The sequence below is a fragment of the Sturnira hondurensis genome, unplaced genomic scaffold (genome assembly GCF_014824575.4).
Source record: "Sturnira hondurensis isolate 20B ecotype Veracruz unplaced genomic scaffold, ASM1482457v3 Scaffold0005279, whole genome shotgun sequence".
NCBI classification, from domain to species: Eukaryota; Metazoa; Chordata; class Mammalia; order Chiroptera; family Phyllostomidae; genus Sturnira; species Sturnira hondurensis.
In genome coordinates this window covers 17312707-17330467 of record NW_028077910.1, presented here as the reverse complement: position 1 = coordinate 17330467, position 17761 = coordinate 17312707, and the positions used below count along the sequence as shown (strand labels likewise).

Below are 17761 nucleotides of genomic sequence, written 5' to 3'. Positions count from 1 at the left end.
GGCCTTAAGCACCACAAATTGGGGCAGAGTCTCTCCTGGGGCTGTTTCCCCTCAGGCTGCTGCCCAGATGGTAGCACTCTGCCTGATTACGGCAGCCGTCTGGGGGCAAGACTCAGCACCAGGATCCCAGCAGCTACTCTCTCCTCACTCTCCCCAAACTGTCCCCAACCTCTCCTCAGGCTTCTCTAGCCCACTCTGCCCCCGCTTTGCCAGAGACACAGGTAAGTGGCTACAAATGAAAATTTATGCAATGGCCATTTAAACGGCTCTTTGTGTTTCCAGCAGTCTGTCCCTGGTGGACAGCAACTCTGCCACTTTTCACTGCCAGTTGTTATCTGTGTAATTTGGGGGGCTCTGGTGTTCTAGGCTGGGGACCCCAGCTTAGGATTTAGACCCCATTTTTCTCAGGGGGACTCAACCGGCCGCTTCTCCCCTCTTATCTAGCGCTGCCACCTGTGGGCACCTGGTCAGCCCTTGAGAGTCTCCACCACACTCCTCACCAGTCAATTAGAGCTGAAGCTGATTCTTGTGTGTGTCCGAGCTTATAAGGCTTCTCTCTCACTATTGTTCAGTTATTTGTTCCGGGTGATTTCTCCACAGTTTGTTTGTAATTCCAGATTGGTCCTAGGAGGAGGTTAGTGTGGCTTCCACTCACTCCTCCATCATCTTACCTCCCCCTGAGTATTTTTTTAAATCTAGATTTTTTTATTAAATAAAATGCATTTTAAAGTCTTAATGAAATTATAAATTAAGGATTCCTCAAGTTTATACTTTATCTTGTAAGTATGTCTCTTTCATAGGAAAGTTTTTGCTTTGATTCTTCAGATCCTCTTTTAAATTTCTCCAGTTCCTTATATGTTCAGTGATTGTTTTCTATGTAGGCTTTCACTGGATCTTTTTTCCACTCATTGCTGTGATTGCCAATAGATCCAAACTGAGCTTATTTGGGTCTTTCTGCAATATATCAGGTCAGGGAAACTGGTGAAAGGAAGAATTAAGAGCAGAAACCAAGATGTCTGTGGGACAGCCACTGTTGCTGAGTTCAGCTATAAGGCCAAAAGCTTCACCTGTCCAAACAAGTTCATTTTCTATAATTGCTATCGTATTTATGTGTTACCTGAGCACTGCCCTCTTTCCAACCATCACACCTATTGTTGGGGCCGCCTGGTCGCATGGGATTGAGATTTACCTGCCTGCTGATGGCTTCACGGCCTCTCCTCTTCTCTAGCACCTGCCACTTGTAGAAGTTTGGCTCAGGTCCCATCAACTTACTTTCCAGGTGGGCAATTCTTTTTTAGGTCACAAGTTGGGGTTTTATAAACTCTTTTTAAAATCAGCTCTGCCATGTACTGTAGTATTGTATCGTACAACTGGTATCCTCAATGTTACTGACATAGAAGACATGCTTTCCTGTGTCTGAAACTGATATAAATTCTCCACCTCTATCAATTTGAGCAGAAATAATTGGACAGCTAGGCTGAAACCTTGAAACAGACATCAATTTATTTTTTTTAGGTTTTTAAATTGTATATTTTGATAAAAGAAAAAAACATTTTGATGAAATAGTATGTACAAACCAAAACAAGATGTCTCTTATATGCCCAGGCAATTGATAATTATATGCATAAGTGATTTTTGTAAATCACTTGAAAAGATAATTTTAAAAAAGACTTCTTACTCTTCTCTTTGCCAACTCTTGGGTAGACAAAGAATTCTTAGAATATTTTTAAGGAGAAGGCAAAATTCTGAAGATAATTTCTTGAGCTTCATTGATTTTATATCTGCATTCATTCAGTTACTCAGATGCTTTTTTAAAAAGCATTTAAAATCGACTTTGGTATGAAGTTTCGGTTGTTCTCATTTTAGCCAAGGTATTTTGTGTATAAAATTTTACCTGAAATTATCCTACTTTTCTTCTTTGTTTTGCACGTGTGTATTAAACCACTAGAAGCTTCAACTGTAATAGAAGTTAATGGTGTTAGTAAATATAAAAGTGAATTTGCATGAAACATATGTGAGTGAATAATAAGAACACCTGGAATGGGAAAAACATCCTTGTCAGTGCCCAGGTAAAGTCAGAGACATTCTCTTCTCTCGCCATTATACATTTGTTGTCAAGTCCAGTTGATCATCAAGTCTAACTGATCCTAACACCTTACTTTCTCTCCAAACTCTCTTCTCCTTCCTCTCCACTTAGATACCATCTCCTGCCTCTGAATTCTGTGGTCCCTGAACAGCTCTCTGAACTTTTTGACTCGGCTCCCCTCTGCGCTCCTCCTTCTGCGTAGCCTGTTGTGTAGTTTTTTCTGAAATATGGATCTGACTGTCATCCCCCTGACTAAATGCATTAATGCTTTAAGGGTGAGGCTCAGAAACCTTATCATTACGTAAAGTGGTTCCAAACATCTTTGTGACCTAGAACTGTCCCCAGGCCCTGTGATTCAGCCACACTGGACATCCCATTGCCCCTAGCACACACGGTACCTTTCCATGTCCCATGTGCCATCTGTGATCTGTTGGGATCCCAAGTGACACATATTTATTTCAGAAATAAAAAGTATGCATGACAAATCTAATACATGTTGGTCCTGCCACATGAAACGCTATCTTTTAAGACCAGTGGAAGACTAGAGCCCACGTTAGCTGAGCCCATGTGAAAATGGCCAAAAAGACAAACCAGGGAAGGGAAATGCTTAAAGAGGACCCAGGCTCACTTTAGGAATGTTTGACAACCAGAATCATTTGTTTTGAAAGAAGTGAATGATAGCAAATGAAGCAATTTAGGGGGGTGGGGGTGAAATAAAGGTTGAAACTGGTGCCAAGAAATGCCTCAAAGAGAAAAAGAAATCCCCAAACGTGTTAGCTTCTTTTGGCCTTGAAAGTTGCTCCTTGAGTTCTATATAGACAGCTAAGAGTTGTATATGGACGTGAGGAGGGATACTGAGCTTTGCCTTGGAGGCTTGTTAGAATACATAGTGGCCTCTAAGATTGTAATTGAATTCCAGTTGGCAAAACTTCCAGTTTCCTTAGACCTGACATCCTGAATCTTCATCCAGTTCTTTGTCAGGCCTTGAGTGCCCCCTCCTTGCACCCCAAGTTTGGGAGGTTGGTCATCATAATTTCCCATTCCTTAGGGTTGCCTTTGGTCCCACTTGACCTTTGTAACAGTTCTGTTCTTTTGGGGCTCCAAGCTCATCTCTCGATGCCTACCCTGTGGCTGTTCTCTCTTTTTCACAGCCTTGTGCCCATGACTTGCTTCCCAACCTTGTGAACAGGGCTGTGCCTGTCTCAGCTCGGCTTTCTCTGAAGTGCAGATGCAGCAGCATGGAGCTAAAAATAACAACGTCTTGAGAGACTAGGAGTGGGGTGAGTGTGGGTGTGCAGAGCAGGAAGCATGTTCATTAAGAGCTTTTAAATTTCCAAATGCCCCTTCTGAGTCATTAGCATGCTTGATTAAGAAAATCTCTGCCAATGAGAGGGAGAGAGATTTCTGTGTTGTGCTTTGAGTATGAGTGTTTATATTGGGAAGGAGGAGTACTTGTCCATGCTGACGATGAGGCGAATTCCATGCTGTGGGCAAACAGAACAAAATGTTAATTCTGGGTGAGTAAGCTATCCTAGGAGCCCGTGTCCTGACCACCTGCCCTGTTACCACAGTGGGCACTAATTAGCCAGCACGCTTACTATTTAGGGACATGCTATAGACACAAGGCAAGTCGGAGGTTTTATAGTGAAACCTCACTATTTATATTAATTGGAAGGAACAACTAATGAGACTTAAGAAATATCAGCTGTGGAATATTGACTTCAGGTGTACGGTTTTCAAGACTATGCACTAACAAAAATGCATGCTGGGCAGGTGTCCATCTGGCCCTGCCCAGGTGGGTAAGCATCCACTGTCATTCAGGTTTTCACTGCCAAAAAGGGGATAGATTCTATGTTTTTCAGATTTTAAGAAAGTCAAGTAGAGAAGCAAATTTGTATACAATTACATTTAGAGGTCATGTGTCATAATCCAAGTGTGGGTGCCATTAGTGGTACGTAGAGAAGACATATTTTAGCTTGGTAGAAAGAGAGGCAAGAGCCAGGGATGGCTTCTGGAAGGAATGTGGAATTGGAATTGGAATTGGATTGGAATAGGCCACAGGTGGCAAACACAAGGCTCGTGGGCCGAATCCGGATCTCCACCTTGTTTTATTCCGCCCAACAGTAGCACCTGTGTTTCTACCCGGCAGTAGCACCTGAGCTCTCACTTCACTGTTAAGGAGAAGTTACATTTACACAGTCCTAAAATTACATTCAGCCTTCTGAAGGCAACATCAAGGCTGATGTGGCCCCCAGTGAACATGAGTTGGACACCCTTGGCATAGGCATTCTAGGCAGAACAAATGGCACATGCAAAGGTACTGTAGCAAAGGAATAGACTGCGGTTATGTTAATGGATATCTTGTTTACGGCTGATTCAGAATGATGGAGAAGGCTCTCCTTTGGGGAGCAGACCCTGTGTGGTTACTGTATGTGCCAATGTCTGTACTACTTATAAGCCAACATCCATACTGACAAACCTTAGTATAAGAGCAGACCCTTTGAGGATAAAAAAGACTGTGCAAGTATTTCCAGAATATCAATGATAGGTGTTATGGTTTTGATATGTTCGATGAAATACAGACTGCATGCATTTCAGTTCATGCTGACACAGATGCTTTTTGGAATGTGGTTACACAGACATTCTGTACCAGGTCACACATGCAAACAGAACACAAAAACTCTGGAAAATATCCTAACAACACAAGGGCATAAGGAAGCATGTTGTGTGGGGAACTGACAAACATACTCATTATCAGTGTGTCAGCAAGCCTGCTAAATTCATTTCTGAGAGCTGATTCTCTTGTCAAGGTTAAATACATCCAGCATCTTGATCACGCCATTCATTTCATAGTAAACCTTGTTCAAGAATGGGAGAAAAAAAGATAAATTGTAATTTAGAGCAGGTGATGGAAATAAAAACAAGCTAATTTCACACCAGTGGACTCTGTTCTCCACATGACAGAAAATGTCCTGAAAAAGGGATCTTACAAATGTTACCTTGCTGTTATTTCTTTAAAACTAGTAAAATCATCAGGAGACCATGCCAGTTTCCCCTTTCCCCCGCAGGACATCTGCAGCGGTCTGAAGTCATCATGAATGCTCACTAAGCAACTGTCAGGTCGTATTGGATTATTGACGTGGAAGGCAATGGCACACTGAGCCCCCGCTGGCGAGATGAGGTTGCTGCTCTGGAGAGCAGCTCGCAGAGCAGCAATGCCTCTGCTTTCCTTTGCCTTGTTTGAGAATCTGGTCCCGCTCTACGAAGCCAGATGTCCCTCCGCTTTGCTTTGTGTACATTTCATTTCCTCTGGAGCTTTGGATCCAGAACAGAATCCAGGCTAAATTTGAACGTGTGTGGATTTGATGTTCAGTTTTCATACTGTCCTGGCTTATAATCCTCCTTCCCCATGCTCTCCTAGCAGTGAGAGCAGAGTTGCATTTGCAGTGCGGAGAATTTGGGCAATTCCTCCCAGATTTTGTCTGTGCTTCCTGGAAGTCAGAGGGCTAAAAGAGTTAGAAGTGGTTTCTTCAGCCTACACTAGAAAAACCAGAGGTTATATGTTCAGTATTTACTAAACACACATCATTTATTCATCCACTCATCTGAGAGTTATTGACCACATTATGTAACAGGCACCCTCCTGGGAGGAGCTAGGCACCACACCCACCTCAAGTCAAGAGACTGTTCCAAAATTACAGGAGTGAGTAGTGATGCTGAGACCAAAAACCACGCATTCTGACCCCAGGCCCTGTGCTTTTTCTCTTCTCCTCACAGTGCCCCAGAAACTGGGCTGCAGACGGACCCTGGGCAATTGCCTGCTTCTCTCTTGGGTATAAGCTGCCCTTCTGGAAACTTCCCTTCCATTTTCAAGTTCCCTTTATTTTTTGCCTGCTCAAAGAGAACATGGGGTAGAGAATGAGTGGGTAGGTGCCTCAAAGTATAATTTTCAAGAAGCAGTGTTGAACAAATGCAAAGCTGAGATTTCAAAGATTGTTTAGAAAGAAAAGAATAATTCCCCTGTGAATGGTAATGAAATCTGCGCTGTCAGGCTATATTTGAAGTCAAACAAGGGGAGGTCTGAGCCGGCCCTTGCTGTAAGTGTGGAAGGGGTGCAGAGGCGTGCTGAGGACAATGGTGTAGATTAGTCAGAGATAAGAATCAAATGACAGCGACTGAAGTGTGCTTTTTAACACCTTGTTCTGAGGATGACAAATCAAAGGAAAGAACGAGGAAAACAGTCACAAAATGCATTACTGATTAGAAATTGTCTCCCAGGTTTGTTTACTGCCTGATGCTGTCCAGCAAATTATTCTTTCTGATAATCTGCAATGATTAATATTCGGAATATGCAAAGTGCACTATTTTAGATGCTTTGGTCAATGCAGTGGGTTGAATTTCTGGGGAGTCAGCAAATGATTTTTCTGTGTATCTTCAGAAGGTGCAGATAGATGCCTTTCAGCCCTGAGGTAATATACTCCATTCTGAAATCACTCCTTCAGTTTCATTACCCCAGACCCCATGCTAATGCACATATACAGGGTGGTCACTGAAGCATAATTGTGGAAAGGGCATTCTAAGGGCAGTTTCTCTTTTCTATCGTGTTATGCCCCCATAAAGATCACAATGGATGATGCACTAATGGAAAAATAAGTTAGTTTACTTACCAGGCCAACAGACTTGCCTACCTCAGTGCTTCTCATAACTCTGTGGTAATTACTCAAAGGAAATGAATGACTCCAGAAGACTCGGGGATATATTTGTGGCCGTGTGACAATCCCAGATGGTGTCCAAGCATGTGGCAGGCTGCCCGGTGGAGTAGCAGGGGAGATGTAGCAGGCTCANCCCAGACCCCATGCTAATGCACATATACAGGGTGATCACTTAAGCATAATTGTGGAAAGGGCATTCTAAGGGCAGTTTCTCTTTTCTATCGTGTTACGCCCCCATAAAGATCACAATGGATGATGCACTAATGGAAAAATAAGTTAGTTTACTTACCCAGGCCAACAGACTTGCCTACCTCAGTGCTTCTCATAACTCTGTGGTAATTACTCAAAGGAAATGAATGACTCCAGAAGACTCGGGGATATATTTGTGGCCGTGTGACAATCCCAGATGGTGTCCAAGCATGTGGCAGGCTGCCCGGTGGAGTAGCAGGGGAGATGTAGCAGGCTCAGCGAGAGATGCTCACAGGAAGATGCTCCGAGGAGGGGCTGGGATCACAGAAAGAGGCTGGATTCTCAGGTCAAAGTGGGGAATCAGGCCAGAGCTGGGTACAGATGAACGTAGCAGCTGCACAGAGAGCCTTGTCCTCCAGATTCCAGGGATTCATCAGCACTGGTGGGAGTTCGTTCCAGGGGTGAAAGGTCAACTTGTAAGGGAACTTCATGACCCCCCTACCACATTAGTTTTTAAGGGGAATTAAGTATCTTTCTGGTTACCAACCCTAGTGGTAATTTATCCCACAAATGCGGACCTAGGGAGGGAGTGGTGTAGGGAACAGAATGGAAGCTGCTGCGGTGTACTGGAAGCAGGTGGTCCATTCTTCACTGGGCCACTCCAGTGCGAGGAGAGAAAAAAACTTTTCTTTTTCCCAGGGATAATTTAATTTTACTGACCTCTCTGGAGGACTTGAAAATAAAAGATTGTGTGGTAGAATACTTTTACGAATAAAAAATAAAATTCTCATTCTCCTTCAATCGTTCAACAATCCACAGCTAATCGTGAAGCCCCTCCTATGCTTAGGAATGAGGCCGAGCTTTAGAGATAACTACAGCAGGCAGAAGCAGACTACTGTCTGGTCCTGGGGATGGTGAATACAACGGGAGACAGAATAAGACAAATGATCATAAATTTGCACCCACCACTGGGTGGTAACGGATGATACTCATTAACCAGAGTTATTGCAAAGCAGTTTGACCTAATCAGGAAGGAGCCGGAAGCAATGACTGGGCTGAGATCTGAAGGGAAGCACCGAGGGGAGGGGGCACTCCAGGCTGAGGGAGCAGTAGGGGAGCAGGCCTGGGGTGGAGTTTGGGGCTGGCAAGGCTCAGGAAGTGTGGGTCACATGGGGAGGGCAGAGGTAGACAAGGGCTGGAGAGCGGGGCCTTGCAGGTAGCGTAGAGTTGTGACTGTATCCGCAAAGCAGTGGGGAAGCCATAGAAGGCTTTTAAGAAAGGAAGTGTGAGGATTCAAAATTATAACCACTCTGGCTGCCATTTGGAGAATGAATTTAGTGGGCCAAGTGATGAAGCAGGAAGGCTAGAGTCAGATTTCAAAGCTACTTAGCAACTAAACCCAGTAGGATTTGGTGATGGGCTCAGCACAGAGTAAGAAAGAGCAGCTCTCCTGCGAGCCCATGCTGGCGTTCTCTTAGTACCCAAGGCAACAGCTTCATGTGGTACCAGCCTGTCTCGCTTTTGTAAGCCCTGTAGACGCAAGGCCTGAAGATGCTGCCAAGGCTACTCCACCCCCGCATCTCTGCATGGTCTCTAGGGGAAGTGGGAGACATTCCACTTTCCTGCGAGGACTCGGAGGGAATTCTTGCCATCTGTGTCACATGCCTTTGTTGTGGTACATCTGGTAAGACATGAGCAGCATCCCTTATCTATCCCCACCCAAGATTAAAAAAAATGAAAGCCTAATTGAAATTAAAATTTTCTGCCCTGGCCAGATAGCTCAGTTGGTTGTAGCATCATCCATTCACCAAAAAAGGTTGTGTGTTGATTCCCGGTGAGGGCCCACACCTAAGTTGCTGGTTCAATCTCTGGTCACGGTGCATATAGGAGGCAACTGATTAACGTTTCTCTCTCTCTCGCTCTCAAATCAATAAATATATTCTCAGGTGAGGATTTAAAAAAACCCCACAGTTTCCAAACTCCCTATCATTGCCCCCATTGTTGGAAGATGGAGAGATTTTCGTCAACTCAAAGTCAGTAGCTACCTGCTGCAGTGGGCCTCAGGTCAGGGCATTGTCTAACGGATTCTGAGCCCAGCCACAGGCTGAAGACACTCAGGGCACTGCCCGATCCTAGCTTTCTGCGGGCTGGCAGCAGAATGGACTGATGTAACAAGCACTCGCCTCTCCATTGAAGCCACACCCAAAAGCTCAGATCCAGTCATATCATCCCAGTGGGTGTGAGAAGTAAAAGCTGAAACCTTTATTTTTGTCACCTGGGGAGAGTGGGATTGGTGTTCTTGTACCAGGCACACCAGGCTGTTGCCCACCATTAGTGGGAGCTCAAAACTGGAGTCACTCAAGGTGTAAAGGATGCTTTGCAAATGTCTACTCCTGGCATTGCTCTTTCTCTAGATTAATCCCCCATCAGTTAAATGTTTAAGAGGCCATCATATTTATTGTAAAAGTAATAAAGTCATACTTGTTCTAATTTCTGAGTGCTTACTCTATGACAGACACTAACTAAGCGTGTTTCCTGCATTACCTGATTTGATCTTTATAACAGTTCCAAGAAGTAGGGGCTACTGGCCTGTCTATGAGATGAGAAAAAGGAAGCTATAGAAGTTAGGTACCTTGAAGAATGGTAACTGTGGCCCATAATCCACACTCAATTCAGTTACTGTTTAATGACCACCTACTATGTGCCAGATAATAGGCTCAGTATAAGAAACATGAAATGGGTAAATTGAATTTCTTTTCTGATAGGGCTTAAAGTCTTTGGGGAAGTTAAACCCAGACATCCACATAATACAAGACATGTTACATTAAGTGTCAAAGTAGAGGTCAGACATAGGTTATGGGAGCACTGAGGTGAGAGAGTTAAGTTCTGATGAGGTGCAGGGGGTGGGGTGGGAAGTAACTAGGAAGACTTTGGGAGACGTGCTGTCTTTTCAGTTGCATATTGAAAGACCAGCAAACATTTGGCAGATAGCGGAGTCTGCTGGGGGGATTCATCTAGAGGATGTGACCACCCATTCACCTGTGAACTGGACCAGAGCAGTCAGAGGCTCCTCCTCCTTCCCGCCCCTGTTCTTTGAATGTAGGTTTTGCCCAGCACTCCCACACTAGAAGCTGTTTTGTCAAGCATGCAGCCTTGAGAGAATAATGGGTTGTTTAGACTATGGACTATGGACTATGTATGTGACTGAGCCCACTCAAGTCCTCTACATAAGCTTTTAAGATTATGGCAGGTAGGTGTAGAGAACTACTTATCCTGCAGCTGCCCAAGACAAGCCTTGTACGTAACTTCCCTTGGTTATTAAAACTGCCACCTACCAGCATGCCTCTTTCCTTGTCCTCTCCTTGCCCCCTGTGTATGGCACCAACTTACAAACCAAGAAAGACAGAAAGGGCATTCCACATGGAGACAGCAGCTTGACCAAAGGCCCTGGCATGAGAGAGTGCATGGCATGCTTTTGCTCAGGACTAGCCACTGAGGTGCAGCACAGGCTATGGGGAAGAGGGGAATCTGGAGAGAGGCTGAGCTGGGGGTGAGAATGGTCTGGAGTGCTGGCCGGGGGCTTACACAGAATGGGTGGCCATGGGAGATTTTTCAGAGAGATGACATAATCACGTTCCTTCTTTGTGAGAGCAAAACACTCATGGTTTGTTTGCTGATGTTTAATAAAGTGCCAGATTGAACTATATAGAAATGCTGACATTTGACCATTTTGACCTACAAAAATGATAATTTCACATAATTCAATTTAACACATTTTGAGATTTTGCTTCTGGTTCTGGAAAGCCTTTACATGTAGTGTGTGGCTATAAACTTGAGGTATTCTTCCTTCAGAGGTCCTCAAAATACTATAGGGCTCTGATAATTATTTTGAGTACCTTAGTTTAGTCAATAAAGCATTGAAATAAAATTTTATTTATTTAGGCTGGAACTTGTTGAACTCCAGATGCTAACGCTAGCTACTTGATAGAGATCACAGGCTCTGATTGGTTGTGGATGCAGTCACAGAAATTTCTAGAAACTATGAAGATAAGGGTAGATAGGAAATGAAGATTAAAGGAGGTTCTTGATGGTGGGAACTATTTGTCTGAATTGGACTTCTATGGAGAGCCGGCATAAATGGACGCGCATATTCCTAAGCAACCTTGGGTGTCCTGGGGCTTGTGCTTACTTTTCTTCATCCATCAAATGTTTTCTGAGTGTCTAAATGTTTCGTGAACAGTTCTGGGCATGGGGAATATGGCTGGATTTAAACCAGGTGTATTTGTGGATCTGGTTCTTGGGTTTGGGGGCAAAACTAGAAGGAATAACAGATGATTAAACTGTTGTTCAGGAAGATTACCTTGTGCCAGCCCCGTTGATGAGTATGGCAGAATAGTGTCTCTGGTGGAGAAGGGTGGTATGTGTGAGACAGGAACATTTGGTGTGGTCTGCTTGGTACCAGACACTGAGCTTCATCTGATTGTCTCCTTTTCATCTTTCTCAGCTTCAGGCAAAATAGCTATTGTTAACCTGTTTTAACAGATGAGGAAATAGATTCTAAGATAACTTGAGAAAGTGGCTGGGGAGTCAACCAGCTGGGAGGTGGTGGAGCAGGGGTTTAAGCCCAGGTCAGTTTGTCTTCAAAGCCTGAGCTCTTCCATCAACATCGCTACACAAAGAGATTTTAGGTTTTGCCTGACAAACCTGGAGGTCAAATGCCTATTTGTTTAGGGGCTTATTTTTTCTTCATTCAGAATGGAACCAGAATAGTGAAATCGTAAGCATTTGTTGACAATGACAATGCAAGCTATAGAGATAGAATTAGAATTAGAGTCTCATGGCCAGGTGGTTGATATCTGCCAAAAGCAGGAAAACAGCATTCCAAACCAAGGGCATTGATGCAACAGCATCTCTGCAAGTCAAACAGATTCCACAGTGATGTCTATGTTGAGTCAAGCAGATTCCACAAGGATTACTGTGTTGAGAGTAAGTGCAAACATATCACTTGGAGTCAGCCAGCGCAGCAAGAATTAGGTCCCAATTTTAGCGAATTTGTAGAAGTTGCAGCGCAGAGGTTGTGCTGTTCATCTGGGCGATGTAATTATTGTCACCTTGGTTTCTCCACCCCAAATGTGTTAAAACAGCAAGAAAGTTTATATGGCTTAAAGCTTCATGCCATATTATGTTTGGAGATATACAATCAGTAAACTTAAGTAAAATATGCAAAAGAATTTGTTTTCTTGATTTTAAAAATGACTTTGTGCAGACTTGAGTGAAAAACAAATTTGTCCTGAGAAGTCCACCCACCCTGAAAGATTTTTGTTCTTTTTAAAAATAACTTGAATTATTGCAGGGATTACTCTATAAATTATACAATTGTTTAACTGCTATGCTGTACACCTGAAACTAATATAAAATAATGTTGAATGTCAACTGTAATTGAAAAATAAAATTTAAAAAACTTACTGAATTTCTACTATAGTTTTGTGTGAACAAAGAAAAACAGCAACTCTTTCCTTATTTGGCTGCCAGGGGTGTAGAGAGTATAGAGCTGATCATATTTGAAAAAATGCACGAGTCTCAGAGCTGCTTTGCTATTTATTACTGATAGGAAAATGGAGCTCATCATGTACTATGCCTGCTCCTCCCTCCAGGGGTTGACGAGTCCCTGTTATTCTGACTGAGACACAGTGGTCATAATGCCCCATCAGATGTGCATTTGTTAGGGAAAATGTGCCTTCACTTGCCTGGAACAGGGACTCCAGGGCCGGGTGGTGGAAGGCATTATTTGCAAAAGCTTGTGAACAACTTCCCGTGTTTTGGGGGTGATTATTTAATCCCAGAATCAGAAAATACCCTGCAGCCAAGCCCTGACGGTTGGTGCTCTTCCTCTCTCTTGTGGGATAAGCACCATTAATAGCCCTGTTGATCTTGATTAATTCTGTGCACAGTGATCAAGAGAGTGGTTTGACTTTGGGGCAAATCAAACTCTGTTGGACTGTATGACACAGACAGAGGGCTAAACATTTATTCAAAGAGTGAATACCAGAGCCCGGAGCTGGCAGGCATTACATGAAAATGAAAGCACACAAAGAACGAATTCCAGCTACAGATAAAAACAGCTACAGGGAAGATCAAAACCTTTGGGGTTATTCTCATCTGTAAATTTTAATGGTTTCCAAAATCTGAGTGCTGCTTGGTAACAATGCTGTTTAATAAATTACGCATTTGGTCTTTGTGTGAACAAGGGTAGGCCATTAATCCACTCAACAGTAGCTCTTGCAAAAAGAAAAGATTTCTTTTATTCTTTTACAGTAAGAACTTGCTTTGGTTTTGTGCTGAAATGACTGGCCACTTGTAAGAAATAACTAATTTTAAGAAAGATGGGAAAGGGCATTATTCTCAAAGGTACTTAATAGGTTCTAGAAGTTAGATGAGAAAAAAAGGTGCTTGGAATATATCCATACCAAGCATGCAGTAAAGTGTGACAATTCTGAGAGGCTGATTCCAGTAAAACTTGTCTTTTATTGTGATACTCCTGGCCTAGAATACATACATATGTGCATATTATACATACATGTATACAGTATATGCATATATCATACCTCTTAGCACATGATTTTTGTTTGATTCCTTGATTCAACAATAGGTGATATAGGTAAAACGAACATTACCATCCAGTTTTAGGAAAGGAGGACCATAGGACCCAGAGAAGTTAAGAGATTTGCTCCCGGTATGCAGTTAGTACACAGAAGTGCTTGGACATGAAGCCTGTTTACTCCAACACCAGATGATTCTTCTCTCTGTCTAATGAGAGTAGGGTCCCCATTAGCAGGCATGTAGTCATTTCTCATCACAACCCCCTTCCAGGTTGCCCTGCTTTTAGAACATTTTAAATAACTTGTGCTTAAGGAGAGACCCCTTGGATAGAGCCTTCCTGCCCAGACCTTGATATTCTCCTCCAGTCCCTTCTGTCATGCCAGTGGTTCAAGTTCTGAAAGAGACACGAAGTCACCAAATGATGTAGGAACCAACTGCACATTTAGCAATGGCATCCTAGAGACACAGAAGAGGGGGCAAGTCACTGGTAAGACACGATTTTTAAACTGGTACCTTCTTGTGGCATAAATTAAAACCAAGTATCAGAAATGTCCTCTTCTCAAGGTTTTGCATAATAATTTCTTATACCAAGATGGTTACATTGTTCCCCTCTGTTCATTTATTTTTTTCATCCCTCACATTTTTGTTGCACACCAGCCCCTTGGCCATTCCTGTGCGGTTGGGAAGGCAGACACTGCACAGGCCTCGGGGGACAGGGATGGAAAAAGAAGGCAGTGCTGGCTAGGAAGTGGCAGGCAGCTAAAACCTAGACTTTTGAATCACAGAAGGGAGAAGACAAGGTGGGTCCCAGACTGCTGAATCAGAATCTCTGGTGGTCGGGCCAAGATGTTTTGAATATTTAATTAGTGCATAAGAGATATGCATGCTCTGCAGCTTTAAGACTAGTCCAGAGCAATTGAGCGCCGGCCTGCGAACCAGAGGATCGCGGTTCGATTCCCAGTCAGGGCACATGCCTGGGTTGTAGTCCAGTTCCCTGCAGGCCAACTCCCAGCAGGGGACTCACAAAAGGCAACCATACATTGATGTTTCCCTCCCTCTCTCCTTCCCCTCTGAAGATAAATAAATAAATAAAATCTTTAAAAAAAAAAAAAGACTAGTCCAGAGCAATAGTTCCTTAACCACTATGGTTAATATGCATATTTGTGAATGTCATCCCAGACATACTGAATCAGACTCTGAGGTGGGGCCTGGGACTCTGTATGAGAATAATAACGATAAACAACAGCAACAATAACAAAAACACCAACACTTCCAAAGCGGTTGTGGTAATCAGCCAGGTTGGAAATGTCAAATGTTCCTTATGCCAAGTCCTTTTGAGCTCATCTGGAAAAGATACATTGTGCCGGAGAATGTTCTCACCGGGTAAGAAAGCAGCAGCACTGGGTGCTGGCTGCCATTCAGCTAATGCAAAGTTATTCCTCTGAGATACATTGCAAAACTCAGGGGCGGCCAGCTTTGCTCCTCTAAAGCTCAGGCTACCAAACCTGGTGAGTCTCCTGCAGGAGAGTTGGAGGAACAGATTCTGAAGCTCCAGGCCAGACCTGCTGAGTCATGGTCTCTGGAAGCAGAGCACAGGGACCCTTCCTTTTCAGAAACAACCCAGATGACTGCAAGCACAAGGCAAGTTTGGGAGCCACAAGTCTGGGACCAACAGGAAGTGCGATGTTCTGACATGTAGGTGGTCCTTTATGGGAGCTCCGGGAACAGTCAAGTTGATTAAAATGGAAATGTGCCTTCAAACTGTGCACTTCCCGATCCCATCACACGTGAGGCGTTGCACTGCCTCTCGCCTCAGTCCTCTCCATGAAAATATTTGTCAGACTTCCTACGCTCTTTTGCTCTTTCTTCCACTCCCAGCATCCATCAAGCCTGTTTGCACCCAAGGCTGCCGCTGCCTGCTCTCCCATGTGGCCGCTCCGGTTCTCCGTCACTACCGCATCTGGTTACGGACACACGCCTGCCTGAAACGGCAATTGTTTACTTTAGGGAATTACATATCTAGTCTATGATTGTATGAATCTAGCTTTTATAATAAAGCAGGTATGACTTCTTAGTTGTTTTCATACTGAATTTTACTAAACACAACAAAACTTCATCCCAGGCCCCTTATTGGGCAAAGGCTGAAGTAGGACCTGGGAAAAGGGCTGAGTTAGAAGAACGTTTTTATGGAATTGTGTTGCCATTGTTCTTGAGTGTAGGTGAGGACCTGGGCAGAGACCGGGCTGGGCTACTTGTAAGCATTGCATGTAGACAAGCATTTGTTGTCAGTACAATGATGTTGGAATAGGAAGCCTAGAAGACAGAAGCTTGAAAGCAGTTTATTGATTTTAGCCCTTCATTGGGCTAATCACGTCTTTGTATTACTCCCAAATAGTTTATTTTATAGGTGATAGTAAGGCGACCTTTAGTCCAATGTATCTGGAATTACCTCAGGTTTTAAATTTAAAAAGTCTAAGTGAGGTTTAATAAATGAATAAAAAGTGTCATTTTATCTCTGATTTTGTGTTTTATTGTCATTAAGAAAGAAAATGGAACTTTTCAAAATGGTTGCTTTTTTTACATATGTAATTATTGTTAATTGTAGAATAATTAGAAATTGTAAGAAAGGTAAAGAAGAGAATAAATGTTGCCCATATTTTTAACAGCCACAAAGAGACGATGTTCTGGAGCAACCTTCCAGACTTTTAACACACAGACACACACAACATGTTGTTTTATAGAAACAATGAGTTTGGAGATTGGAGATTTTTGCATGTAGCTCTGCCTGCAATATCTTACCTACTCTTGCTGAGTGGCTGTTTTCTTCTCATCATTCAATGCCTCAGATTGCATATCACCACCTCGGGCCTTCCATAACTACCCAATCTAAAGCTGCATTCCATTCTTCAGTTATCCCAGCCCCATTGCCTCCTATGCTACCTTCTTCATGGTTAGTTTTCTTGTTTCCTGTCTGTCTTCTCCACTACAGTGTGAGCACCATCAGAGCCAAGACCCTTTCAGTCCTATTCCACCGTATTCCCATCTCCTAGACAGTGTCTAGCCCAGAGTGAGGGTTTATAATATGTTTGTAGACTAATTAAGGAAATGGTAGACCTTCTGATTGACTGAGTGAATGAAGGGGAATATTGGCTAGGAGGGTAGTGGCCAGAGGCACAGCTTAGAAGGTGAGCTGAAGCTCCAGGATGGGCAAACAAAGGCAGGATTTTGTAGACAGTTCTGAGGACAATGGGATCACTTGTTAATAGGCCCAGAAGACTCTTCAGTGACACTGCTTGGCCACTAACAAATGGCAAATAACAAACCGTGAACCAAATTTTTTTTTTAAGTCTGAGACCTGATTGAGGTTTTGATAGAATTCAAATAAATCTACAGCTACTTTAGAGCTAGCTTCCAGAGTAATAGACTCATTTTTAGTTACACGTTGCCTCTTTCAGATTAATTGTTTAGACTGAAAATTCATGGTTACACATCTGTTTCCAGTGGTTGACTCTAGAAAAACACAAGTAATCTTTCCAAGTGGCATTGCGTTTTGTGCCATTGATTAGAATTACTGGCACATCCTTGTCTGTCATTTAAAATTACGAAAAATGAAAAATATGTTGGGATATGAAATTATGCATGAATTCTCAAGCTATAAACTAGCTAGCTGACAATGAAGTTACTGTGAAAAATGTCAGCAATGATACTTGGCTTTCATGTCACACAAGGTCTTAACTTGACTCAGGTAGAAAATTAATGAAAGGTTTATAATACTTATAATGCTTTTGCGGGGGAAAGAGAGCAGGTCATTAACTCCTATTTCAGATAAGATAATGAGAAACGGTTATTTTAATCAAATGTGGGTTTGAGGGCTGTAATGGACTTGGAAGATTTTTACCTAATATTCAGTTCTGTCTAGCAGTCAAAGGTACACGCTGTATTGCATATGTAACACATAATGAATTTATATACAAATATGTAGTCATTTTGCTCCTTTCCTGGGTATTCTGTGCTTGTTGGGGGAAACACTTTTTTTCTTGACTTTTCTTTCAAGCTTAGTGTAAAGATAAAATGATGGATTTAAAGGTAGCAGCTTTCACTTCTAAGTGACTATGAAAGAAATCCATTATGTTGCTGTTATCAGAAGCTTCTTAGCAGTCAGCTAGTAGAGCCA

General features: G+C 43.0%; 1 protein-coding gene across 1 annotated transcript in view; it reads left to right on the top strand.

Annotated features, from left to right (window-relative positions):
* The window catches only part of KCNAB1 (potassium voltage-gated channel subfamily A regulatory beta subunit 1), a 312471-nt gene that overhangs the window by 41170 nt on the left and 253540 nt on the right, over positions 1–17761 (top strand). The window lies entirely within an intron of this gene.